This window comes from Prionailurus bengalensis, chromosome C1 (assembly GCF_016509475.1).
Source record: "Prionailurus bengalensis isolate Pbe53 chromosome C1, Fcat_Pben_1.1_paternal_pri, whole genome shotgun sequence".
Lineage (NCBI taxonomy): Eukaryota > Metazoa > Chordata > Mammalia > Carnivora > Felidae > Prionailurus > Prionailurus bengalensis.
Genome location: NC_057345.1, coordinates 684,812 through 697,129, shown reverse-complemented (window position 1 = coordinate 697,129; position 12,318 = coordinate 684,812). Strand labels below are relative to the sequence as shown.

The following is a 12,318-nucleotide window of genomic DNA, read 5'->3' as shown; positions in this document are numbered from 1 at the left end:
TTAAAAAATAAATAAATAAAATTAGATTCGTGTTGTCAGGAACTTGAATGAACTTGGAAGGAATTAGAATGTCATCCTTTTTTTTTAATGTTTATTTAATTTTGAGAGAGAGTACTAGCAGGGGAGAGGCAGAGAGAGGAAGACACAGAATCCGAATCAGGCTCCAGGCTCTGAGCTGTGAGCCCAGAGCCTGACGCAGGGCTCGAACCCACAAACTGTGAGATCATGACCTGAGCCGAAGAGGCTTAACTGACTGAGCTACCCAGGCGCCCCAGGATTTCATCCTTTTAAAACAGTTAAAACCAAACCAGCCTGAATTAAATGAGAGTCCTGATTTATAATTGTCAAAAAATACTTAAATCTTAAAAGTTGGTTTTAATATTTAATATTATTATGTAAATTAGTTTATTGCTCAATCATCAAATTAGTCTTTGCAAGTAAATATTAATAGCTTTAGACAATGAGTAATATTTTTTTAAATTTTATTTATTTTAGAGAGCATGAGCCGGGGGGGGAGAGAGAGAGAGAGAGAGAGAGAGAGAGAGAGAGAGAGAGACACACACACACACACACACACGGAGGGAGAGAGGGAGAGAGAGAATCCCAGGCAGGCTTCACACTGCTCTCAGAGCCTGACAGAGGACTTGGACTTGATCCCACGACCCTGGGTCACAGCCTGAGCCAAAATCAAGAGTCAGACACTCAACCAACTGAGTCACCCAGGCACCCCAAAAACAGATGATTTTGAAATACATTTGTCTTTTGTGATTTTGATTGGTTTCTTTTTTTTATTATTAAATGTTCGTTCTGAAATAATTATAGATTCACAGGAAGTTGTGAAAGTTGTACAGAGAGACCCTTGTAACCTTCTCCAGCTTCATTTAACGTACCTGTAGTACAGTAATGCGAAAACTAGGAAATTGGCATTGGAAAAATAGCGTTAGCCATACTACACTCCTAATTCAGATTTTACCAGTGTTTTATGTGTGTATAATTCTCTGCACTTTTACCCCATTTATACACAGGTGTACCTACAACCACAGTCGAGACCCGGAACTCTTTGTCAGTGAGGGATCCCCTGCTGCCCCCTGCCATGCTCACATTCCCGGCACCCTCCACTCTCCCCCTCCTCTGTGATTTCGTTATCTTGAGAATGTGTATGGGACCATTCAGTGTGTCACCGATTGACTCGGCATAATGCCCCCGAGGTCCGTCCGAACTGTTGCAGGCATTAATAGCCTGTCCCTGCTTGTGTTTTACCGTGTGGATGGATGGTTGGCAGTTTGTTTAATTAACTAGCAGGAAGACGTGGGGGCGGCCGATTGCAGTCTTTGGCTGTGGCCTGCAAAGTGGCTGTGGACAGATGATAAACACCAACTTGCAGTTGCTGGCTTGTATGGTTTTGTTTTTAAGATTTTGTAAGAAACTGCCAGGCTTCCAGACTATACCTTCCACGTTCCCACTGCAGTGCGTGAGTGCTGGTTTCTCTACAGTCTGGCCTTTGGTTGTCCTGGCCGACCTGGCAGGTGTGTAGGGACACGGTCCTTTGAATTTGCATTTCGGAGCAGCTGACGGTGTGGGTCTTTCACGTCTTGGTTACTGCGCGCGCATCCTCTGTTTAATCTTTTTTGCCCATTTTCTGATTGGAATCCTGGGTTTTTTACTGTGGCATTTTGAGATCTCTTTACATATTCTAGATAGAAAACCTTTGTTGGATATCTGGTTTCCAGATATTTTCTCCCGGTCTGCAGCTTGTTGTTTTTATTCTTTTAATAGGGTCTTCCACAGAGCAAGCTTCTCATTTTAATTAAGTCCAATGTATTGGGTTTTTTTGTTGTTGTTTTTTTTTTACCTTTTATGGACTGCTTTTTATATCACGTATAATATATAATATATAATATATCACGTATCTCTCTAGTCCTAGGTTCTAAAAACTTCCTCCTGTGTTTCTTTTCCTCCTTCCCGTCTTCCCTCTTTCCTTCCTTCCCTCCCTCCCTCCCTCCTTCCTTCCATCCCTTTTTTAATAGGCTTCACACCCAGGACAGAGCCCGCCTCAGGGCTTGAACTCATGACCCTGACATCAAGACCTGAGCTGAGCTCAAGAGTCAGACACTTAACCAACTGAGCCACCAGGTGCCCCTCTTTTTTTTTTTTTTTTATTAAATTTTTTTTTTAATGTTTTTATTTATTTTTGAGACAGAGACAAGGCATGAGCAGGGGAGGGGCAGAGAGAGGGAGACACTGAATCTGAAGCAGGCTCCAGGCTCCGAGCTGTCAGCACAGAGCCTGATGCAGGGCTCAAACTCACAGATTGTGAGATCATGACCGGAGCTGAAGTGGGACGCTCAACCGACTGAGCCACCCAGATGTCCCCTTTTTTTCTTTTTTTTGAGGTTTTATTTTTTAAGTATCTCTCCACCCAACATGGGGCTTGAACTCACAACTCTGAGACCAAGAGTCACGTGCTCCAGCCAGGTGTCCCTCTCCTACTTTTTCTAATGAAAGCTTTATAGTTTGTGTCTTACACTTGATACAGTCCATTTTTATTTGTTTTCAGTTAATTTTTGTTTAAGGTGTGAAGTTCAGGTTGAGGTTCACTTTTGTTTCCCCAGCTTTATTGAGAAGTAATTGACATATGTCACCATGTAAGTTTAAGGCGGACAGCATTTGTTGGGTACAAAGTGATGCCCTAAGACTCAGTGTCGTAGAATTCTAGAGCTGCAAGTAGGAGCTGAGATAGCACGATCTGCACATTTGGCTGTAGAGGGGACTGTAGTCGGCACTTGTCCCACGGACATCTGAGGAGCTGGTGGGAAGTGACTTTGACCTGGTGGAAGCAGCTTGGAAGGCCATGCACCGCAGGCTGGACAACGACCTTGGTCATGATTGATGGATCATCCCTTCCCAGCGGGTCTCGGTGCTTGGGAAGGAGCCCTTACCACTACTTGCTTCAGTTCCATGTTTATTTGGCTTTTTTTTTTTTAACGTTTATTTTTGACAGAGAGAGCACAAGCGGGACAGTGGCAGAGAGGGACAGAGGATCCAAAGCAGGCTGTACACTGACAGCAGCGAGCCCAATGTGGGGCTCAAACTGCAAGATCGTGAGCTGAGCCTAAGTCAGACGCTTAACCGACTGAGCCACCCAGGTGTCCCTTGACTTCTCAACTAATAAAACTTATAAATTAAACTTTCAGCATTGATTACAGACCTGACATTCCCCTCTGCCATTTAAATGAGAATAACCCAGAATGATTTGTTCCTTTGAATATGGTACCCATGATGGCAAACAAAATATGTAAAAATCCGGTGATTATAAAATTCACTATAAGCCTTTCGAAAATATCAGCATTGTAGGGGTTAATTTATTTATCTTCTCAGGGCCATAGTAAGCTTACTAGGTAGTTCTTTCTGTGCCTCCCTGGAGCGATAGTTTTCCACGTCCTAGGATTATGGCCTTCCTTGCCCAGCTCGCAGTGCAGGGTCAGCATAAGGACGCGTGACACTGGGGACCATGTGTGTCCCCCTGGTGACCGTAGCTGCAGAGCCCCGTGTTTCCTGAACTTCTCCCCAGTGGGGCTTTTTAAGGCGTTCCTTCCTTACCCACGGCCGTCAGCTCCTTGCAGCCTGCTGCAGTGTCCCCAGGCGTGCTCTTCGATATGTGTTCGAGCAGAGTTTTGGACCCATTCCCTGCAGCCGCCCACTTACCTCATGTGTTCCTGGAAACCGAAGTGGGCTCTCCATGGTCATTTAGAAAGGACGTCAGGGGCGCCGACCAGGAGCTGGGTCTGCAGGGTCCTCTCTCCTCTAGGACCCTGGGCCCCTCTTGTTGGCCCCCCTGCCGTGTTGGGTCCTGTTCTGTAGGCACTGTGGTTGTCAGCAGGGGCTCAGGAGTATGGGCCCGGATGCCAGCTCTGCCCCGTCTGAGCCGTGTGACCCTGGACTGCAGTGTCCTAGACGCTCCCTGTGCGGCTCATTGTGAGGGGGGGTCAGGCGATGGCACCTGAGCCCCCGGCCGGGGCCTGCCAGGGTGGGCACTGGGCCTGGCCAGGGGCCCCGGTTCCCCTGGATGTGCTCCTGCTGTCCGTCGGTCGTCCCGGTTTCGGGTGACCGTCCACATTCCTGCAACCGTTCCGGCTTCTGCTGCTTCGTTTCCGGGCAGCTCGAGGGAGGCACAGGCGCCCGGGGCCTGGCTCGGCCTTATCTAGACGCTTCCCTCCTCCTGAGCTGGCGGTGAGACGTATTTTACCGTGTTCACCCTTGTCTGTGTCACAGCCGGCTTCGGTGTCATTTGTCAGCCCGTCCTTTTTTTCGCAGACATCGTTTGTTCCCACAATGGTAATAATTTCCTTTCAAAGCTTACGACTCATTACAGGTTGCCTAGTAGGTTCCTTTAACTGCTTCTTTTGCCCTTTCTTCACCGCAGGTGGTTCTGGGTCCCACACCTTGTGGGGCATTTCGGGCGCCCCTGCCCTGATTTTGTACATTAGAGGAGAGCAGCGGTTTGTTTTCCCCATCAGGTGGCGGGGTGAGGCTGCCACACGCCTCTTGGTAACAGCTCACGATGGATTTTTTTCCCCTCCTTTGCTGAGGTTTTATTAGTAAAAAATGTTAATTTTGTTTTAAATTTTTTTTTAATGTTTATTTATTTTTGAGAAAGACAGAGTGCGAGCAGGGGAGGGGCAGAGAGAGAGGGAGACACAGAATCCGAAGCAGGCTCCAGGCTCCGAGCTGTCAGCACAGAGCCCGACGCGGGGCTTGAACCCGCGAACCATGAGACCGTGACCCGAGTGGAAGTCGGACACTTAACAGACTGAGCCCCCAGGCTCCCCAGCGAGAGTTATCTGAGCCCCCGTATCTGAGCTTCCACGTCTTCACAGGGAAGAAAGCACTCCAGGGCACAAATTGTTTTCGCAGAGTTATATACGTTTTACATCTCGTAAAAGCTCAAAAGATGAGAGATCAGCACATAGGCCAGCGTCCCGAGTTGTATCGTGAAGGAATTCAGGGGCAGGAGCTTTGCTCGATGTCTCCAGGGCAAGATGGTTTTCCTTCAGGCTGCTCTCTCACGAGGCACAGGCACAGTGTGCACGTGAGCCATAAACCAGGCCTTGGGTTCGAACGAAGTTTACGTACAGTCATGCTGACTTAGAAATCTAAAGTGGAGCCCCTTGTATGCGAGGCCCGTGGAGAGTTTCTCTCTCATCGTAGCGGATGCACAATGTTCTATTAATTTCAGACGTACAACACCGATTCAACAACGTCTGTACGTTACTCAGTGTTCACTATGGTAGAGGCAGTCTCCGTCTGTCACTGTACGTTATTGCAGAATTACTGACTTTATTTCCCATGCTGTACTTCTTCACTTGATAACTGGAAGTTTGTACCTCTTAATCCCCTTTACCTATTCCATCCATCCCCACACCCACTTGCCACATAGCAACCACCAGTTTGTTCTCCATACGTGAAAGTGTTTTCTGTTCATTTGTTTTGTTTAGATTCCACCTTAAGTAAGAGTATATGGTATTTGTCTTTCTCTGACTTATTTCACTTAGCTAAATACTCTAGCTGCATCCATGTTGTCACAAATGGCAAGGTCTGATCCTTTGTTGTTGTTTTAAGCATTTATTTTATTTTGTTCATTTTTGGGGTGCTTGGGTGGCTCAGTCGGTTAAGCGTCCGACTTCGGCTCAGGTCACGATCTCACAGTTCGTGGGTTCGAGCCCCGCGTAGGGCTCTGTGCTGACAGCTCAGAGCCTGGAGCCTGCTTCTGATTCTGTCTCTCTCTGTCTCTGCCTCTCCCTTACTCACGCTCTGTCTCTCAAAAATAAATAAATGTAAAAAAATTTTTATTTTGTTCATTTTTTTTTTTAATTTTTTTTTTCAACGTTTATTTATTTTTGGGACAGAGAGAGACAGAACATGAACGGGGGAGGGGCAGAGAGAGAGGGAGACACAGAATCGGAAACAGGCTCCAGGCTCTGAGCCATCAGCCCAGAGCCTGACGCGGGGCTCGAACTCCCGGACCGCGAGATCGTGACCTGGCTGAAGTCGGACGCTTAACCGACTGCGCCACCCAGGCGCCCCTATTTTGTTCATTTTTTAAGTAAGCTCTACACCCAGCATAGGGCTTGAACTCATGAACCAGAGATCAAGAGTCACACGCCCTACCGACCCAACCGATCAGGCACCCCAAGATCTGATCCTTTTTTATGAATAATACTCTCGTATGTTCCACATCTTCGTCATTCATTGTCCTGTGGACGGACACTTGGGCTGCTCCCATATCTTGGCTATTGTAAGTAGTGCTGCGTACACATAGGGGGGCAGATATCCTTTCAAACGAGTGCTTTCTTGGGTAAATACCCAGGAATGGAATTAGTGGGCCATATGATATTTCTGTTTTTAATTTTTTGAGGCACCTCCATTCTGTTTTCCGTGGTGGCTGCACCAATTTACATTCCTCCCAACAGTGCACAAGATTTTCCTTTTCTTCACATTGTCACCAACAGTTGTTTTCTTGTCTTTTTGACTCTAGCCATTCTTACAGGCATAAGGTAATACCTCGTTGTGGTTTGATTTCTATTTCCCTGATGATTAGTGATGTTGAGCGTCTTTTCATGTGTCCGTTGGCCATCAGTAGGTCTTTGGAAAAATGTCCATTCAAGTCCTCTGTCCATGTTTTAGTCAGAGTGTTTTTTTTTTTTTCTGTTGAGTTGTATAAGTTCTTTATATATTATGGATATTAATTCCTTATCAGATATATCAGTTACAGATATCTCCTTTCATTCACTAGTTGCCTTTTTGTTCTGTTGATGATGTCCTTTGCTGTGAAAAAGCTTTTTCCTTTGGTATAGACTCAGTGGTTTATTTTAGCTTTTGTTTCCCTTGCCTCAGGAGACATAAATATGTTGCTAAGGGTGATGTCCAAGAGATTACTGTCTGTGTTTTCTTTTAGGAGGTTTTTTTGTTTTGTTTTGTTTTTGTTTTTGTTTTTGTTTCAGTTCTCACATTTAGGTCTTTAATGAATTTTGAGTTTATTTTTGTGTATGATTTAAGAAAGTGGTCCAGTTTCATTCTTTCGCACGTAGCTGTCCAGTTCTACCAACACTATTTATTGAAAAGGCTGTCTTTTCCCCATTGTATATTCTTGCTTCCTTTGTCATAGATCAATTGACAGTATAGGTGTGGGCTTATTTCTGGGCTCTCTATCCTGTTCCATTGGTCTGTGTGTCTGTTCACGTGCCAGTATCATATTGTTTTGATCACTGTAGCTTTGTAGTGTAGTTTGAAGTCTCAGATTGTGATGCCTCCAGCTTTGTTCTTCTCAAGATTACTTTGGCTGTGGCAGGTCTTTAGTGGTTCCATATAAATTTTAGGATTATTTGTTCTAGTTCTCCAAAAAATACTATTAGTATTTTGATAGGGAGTGCATTAAATCTGTAGATTGCTGTGGGTAGTATGAACATTTTAACAATATTCTTCCATGAGCATGGTATATCTTTCTATTTGTGTCATCTTTGATTTCTTTCATCAGTGTTTTATAGTTTTCAGAGTACAGATATTTTACCTCCTTGGTTAAATGGGATGGTCAAAATGGATTTTTAAATTTTTTCTTAATCTTTGTTTATTTTTGAGAGAGAGAGAGAGACAGAGTGTGAGCAGGAGAGGAGCAGAGAGAGAGGGAGACACAGAATCCGAAACAGACTCCACGCTCTGAGCTGTCAGCCCAGAGCCTGATGCAGGGCGTGAACTCACCGGCGATGAGATCACGACCTCAGCTGAAGTCGGACGCCCAACTGACTGAGCCCCCCAAGGGCCCCCTTTAGACAGTTCTTAATGTAATAAGGAGGTAAACACATGCATGTGGTTTTTTTCCACATACTGAGCCAAACTCTGCCATCTTGTATCTCTTACCAGCATCTCCTGGCACCGTTTCGGGTCCTGCGTGGCCTTTCTGTCCTCACCTCCTGGCACTCGGTGCCACCCCCCAGCTCTGCATCCTGAAACCCTTGCCGCTCTTGGGTCTCCTGCCCACCCACCCCATCCAATTCCGTGGTTGTAAGTGTTCACCAGGTGCTGACGGAACCCAGACCTCTGTGCCCAGACCAGCCTGTCCCCTGAGCTCTGGCCTTCAACGTGCAGCCTGCTTGGCTGGTAATAGCCATGCGAGTTCGGTGAGGCCCTTTTCAGGCCCTTAGAACCCTCAGTAAAATAGGATTTCTGTAGCTTCCATCATCAGACGGGAAGAGAAGACAGGCCACAAATGAGAGAGTAATGTGAGGGCAGGTAGTGGCAACCACAGAGACCAGGAAATGAGCGTGGGGGAATATGGAAGTCTTGAGAAAGTGGCATTTGAGCAAAGAGCTCAGTGGCGGCTTATTTCCAGCTTCAGGGCGTCGCAAGTAGGGTCCCACACGTCTTTGTGTGGACCCGCGCGCAGGAGCGGAGAGGCAGGAGCCTGTGGCGGATGTAGGGACTCCGTTCCCAGCAGCGGTGTGGGCGGCCTCCAGTTCCTCCGCAGCTGCGTCAACACTTGCCGTGGTCAGTCTGCCCTCTCACTTCCTCAGCCGGTCCAGCAGTGTCACGTGCTCTCCTCCTGTGGCTCGAACTCGTGTTTCCGCGATGGCTGATGCCCTCGGGCATCCTCTCGTGTGCTTCTTCCCAGTTGATACGTCTTCTTTGGGGAGCTTGCCCAAAGTTGGGATCTTTTGCCCATTTTCTTTAAGTTTTTATAATCCTTTGTGCATTCTGGATGCGAGGCTTTTGTAACATATATGTGTAGCAGCCTGTAGCTTCTATTTTCATTTTCTGAACAGTTATTTTAAGAAGGGTAAAAGATTTTAATTGTAATGAATTTGTCAGGTCTTTTTCTTTGATACTTTGTGATCCTTGATTTAAGGAACTTTTTGCCAGATCCAGGGCCACTAAGATTTTCTTCAGTGTAAAAGTTTTGTAGTTTTGATTCTTACGTTTAGGTGTATAATCCATGTCGCGTTAATCTTTGTCCAGGCACGCTTCGGAGATATTGCGGGCTGGGGTCCACTGCAGTAAAGCAAATCCTGCAATCAAGTGAGTCAAATGAATCTTTTTGGTTTCCCGGTGCACATAAAATTTATGTTGATAGTGTGTTGTAGTTTCTGAAGTGTGAAGTGTCTAAAAAAACAATGTACACACCTCAATTTAAAAATACTTCTTGCTGAGGCACCTGGTTGGCTCAGTCGATGGAGCATGCGACTCTTGATCTCAGGGTCGTGAGTTCCAGCCTCATGGCGGGTGTAGAGATTACTTAAAAATGAAATCTTATAAAGCAAAAATAAATTTGGGGCGCCTGAATGGCTCACTTGGTTAAGCGTCCGACTTCAGCTCAGGTCATGAACTCACGGTTCATGGGTTTGAGACCCGCATCAGGCTCTGTGCTGTCAGCCTGGAGCCTGGAGCCTGCTTCGGATTCTGTGTCTCCCTCTCTCGCTGTTCCTCCCCTGCTCACACTGTTTGTCTCTTTCTCTCTCTCAAAAATAAATAAAGGTTAAAAAAATACTTTTAAATAAAAATAGATATTGGTAAAAATGCTAACCATCATGTGAGCTCGAGGGACAGCTGCTGACTGGGCACTGTGGCGGGTGCCGAAGGCTGGCGTGGCCGTGGCGATTTCTTAAAATAAGACAACAATCAGCTTTGCTGCACTGATTAACTTTTCCTTTCAAGGATGATTTCTCTGCAGTACGTGTTGCTGTTTGATAGCATTTTGCCCACAGAACAACTTTTAAAATTGGAGCCCATCCCCTCTCACCCTCCTGCCGCTTTATCAACGAAGTGTATGTCATATTCTATTTTTAATGTTTATTTATTTTTGAGAGGGAGAGAGCACATGTGCGAGTGAGCAGGGGAGGGGGCAGAGAAAGAGAGAGACGGGGATCCAAAAGGGGCTCCGCGTTGATGGCAGAGGGCTCAGTGCGAGGCTTGGACCCACGAGCCGTGAGATCATGACCTGAGCCCGAGTCAGACATTTAACCGACTGGGCCACCCAGGTGCCCCAAGTGTACGTCATATTCTAAATCCTTTTTCACTTCAACAGTCTTCATGGCGTCTCCAGCAGGAGCAGATTCCAGCTCAAGAAGTCACTTTCTTTGCTCGTTCGAAAGAAACAGATCCTCATCCATTCAGGCTTTATCCCAAGACCGCAGCGATGCAGTCACCTCTTTAGACCACGCTTCCGATCGTAGTGCCCCTGCTGCTTCTACGCACTTGCATCCTTCCTCCCCTGATGGCTGGACCCCCTGAAAGTCCTCCATGAGTGCGGGAGTCCACTCCTTCCAAACTCCCATTCGCGTTGGTATTTTGTCCTCTTCCCATGAATCACAAGTGTTAATGGCATGTGGGATGGTGAACTGGTGAACCCTTTCCAGAAAGTTTTCAGTTGACTTTGCCCACATCCGTTAGAGGAATCACTGTCTGCGGCAGCTAGAGCCTTGTGAAATGCGTTTCTGCAATAATAAGGCTTGAAAGTTGAAATTATGCCTCAATCCAGGGGCTGCAGGATGGCTGTGGTGTTAGCAGGCATGGAAACACCCTTAACCTTGCTGTACGTCTCCCTCAAAGCTCTGGGGTGAGCAGGTGCACTCTCAGCAGTAATTTTTTTTAATTATTTTTTTTAATCTTTATTTATTTTTGAGAGAGAGACACACACACAGAGCACGAGAGAGAAGGAGACACAGAATCCAAAGCAGGCTCCAGGCTCCGAGCTGTCAGCACAGAGCCCGACGTGGGGCTCGAACCCGTGAACCGCGAGCGAGATCATGACCTCAGCCAAAGTCAGACGCTTAACCGACCGAGCCACCCAGGCGCCCCTGTCAGTAGTAATATTTTGAAAGGAGTCTTTTTTTTTCCTGAACAGTAGATCTCGACAGTGGGCTTAACATATGTAGTCAACCATGTTGTAAGCAGATGACTGTCATCCGGCTTTGTTGTTTCTTTTCTAGAGTGGAGGCAGAGTAGACTTAGCATAATTCTTTAGGGCCCAAGGATTTTCTCCATGGCCACTGAGCATTGACTTCAACCAAAAGTCACCAGCTGTGTTACACTGGTGAGAGAGTCAGCCTGTCCTTTGAAGCTTTGAAGCCAGGCACTGACTTCTCCTCTCCAGCTATGACAGTCCTCAGTGGCATCTCCTAAATCAGGCTGCTGCACCGACATCGACAGTTTGTAGCTTGGCACAGCAGCCTGATTAATGACCTCAGCCCAATCTGGAGAACTCGCCCCAGCTTCTGCAGTGGCACCTGCCGCTCTTCACCTGCAGGCTCACGTGAGGGAGGCAGCTGCTCTCCTCAACCCTCATGAACCAACCGCCGCTGCCTCCCAGCTCACCCTCTGCAGCTTCCTTGCCTCCCTCAGCCCCCACAGACTTGAGGAGAGTCGGGGCCTTGCTGTGGATCGGACTGCGGTTTGAGGGTGTGTTGTGGCTGGTTTGGGCTGCAAAAAGGCCGTTTTGCTTTCTCGTCCCTGCGTGTTCGTTCACTGGAGCGCGCTTTTAATGCCCTTCGGGATCTCTTCCTTTGTGGCCACGGCTCCACTGTTTGGGGCCAGAGGCCTAGCTGTCAGCCTGTCTCGGTTTTCGATGCGCCTTCTCACCGAGCTTGGTCATTTCTAGCTTCGATTTAAAGTGACCCTTGATCTCAGAGTTGTGAGTTCAGGCCCCACTCTGGGCGCAACCTACTTAAAACAAACAGACGTTTGACTTCTTTCACTTGGACACCTAGAGGTGATTGTGGGGTTATTGATTGGCCCATTGACAACATTGTTGCGTCTCAGGGCAGGGAGGCCTGAGGAGAGGGGGAGAGACGGGGAGCCAGCCAGGCAGTGGAGCCTTCAGGACACGCACAGCACTTACCTCTCCAGTTTGCTGTCTTAGGTGGGCGCAGGGTCGCGGTGCCCCGAGAGACTTCTGATTGTAATCTCAGAGATCGCTGAGCACCATGACAAGTACGGTAATAGAGAAAAAGTTTGAAACATGCGAGAATTACCAAAATGTGGCTCAGAGACACAAGGTAAGCCAGTGCTGGTGGAAAGTGGTGCCGGGAGACTCGCTCGCCACGGGGTCACCGCAGACCCTCAGCTCGTAAGAAATGCGGTGTGTGCAAAGCACGATAAAGCCAAGTCCTATGAAATGACTTACGCCTGTATGTGGTGTGAGGAAAGAACTTAACATTATTCTCTTAGACGTGGCTACCAAGTTTTTCTAGAACTATTTGAAGAAACGATCTCTCCGTCGAATCACCTCGACCCTTCTGTCGAACATCCATCGATTGTGGTTCAGCCAGT

General features: G+C 47.1%; 1 protein-coding gene across 3 annotated transcripts in view; it reads left to right on the top strand.

The window, feature by feature from the left end:
• Window positions 1–12,318, top strand: part of NADK (NAD kinase) — a 30,873-nt gene that overhangs the window by 3,047 nt on the left and 15,508 nt on the right. Inside the window, exon 2 of one of the 3 annotated variants that reach the window (XM_043573551.1) lies at window positions 9,010–9,069. The exons of the other annotated variants lie outside the window; for them this stretch is intronic. The gene's annotated coding sequence lies outside the window, so the exon portion shown is untranslated. The remainder of the gene's footprint in view (window positions 1–9,009; window positions 9,070–12,318) is intronic. 3 annotated transcript variants of the gene reach the window in all.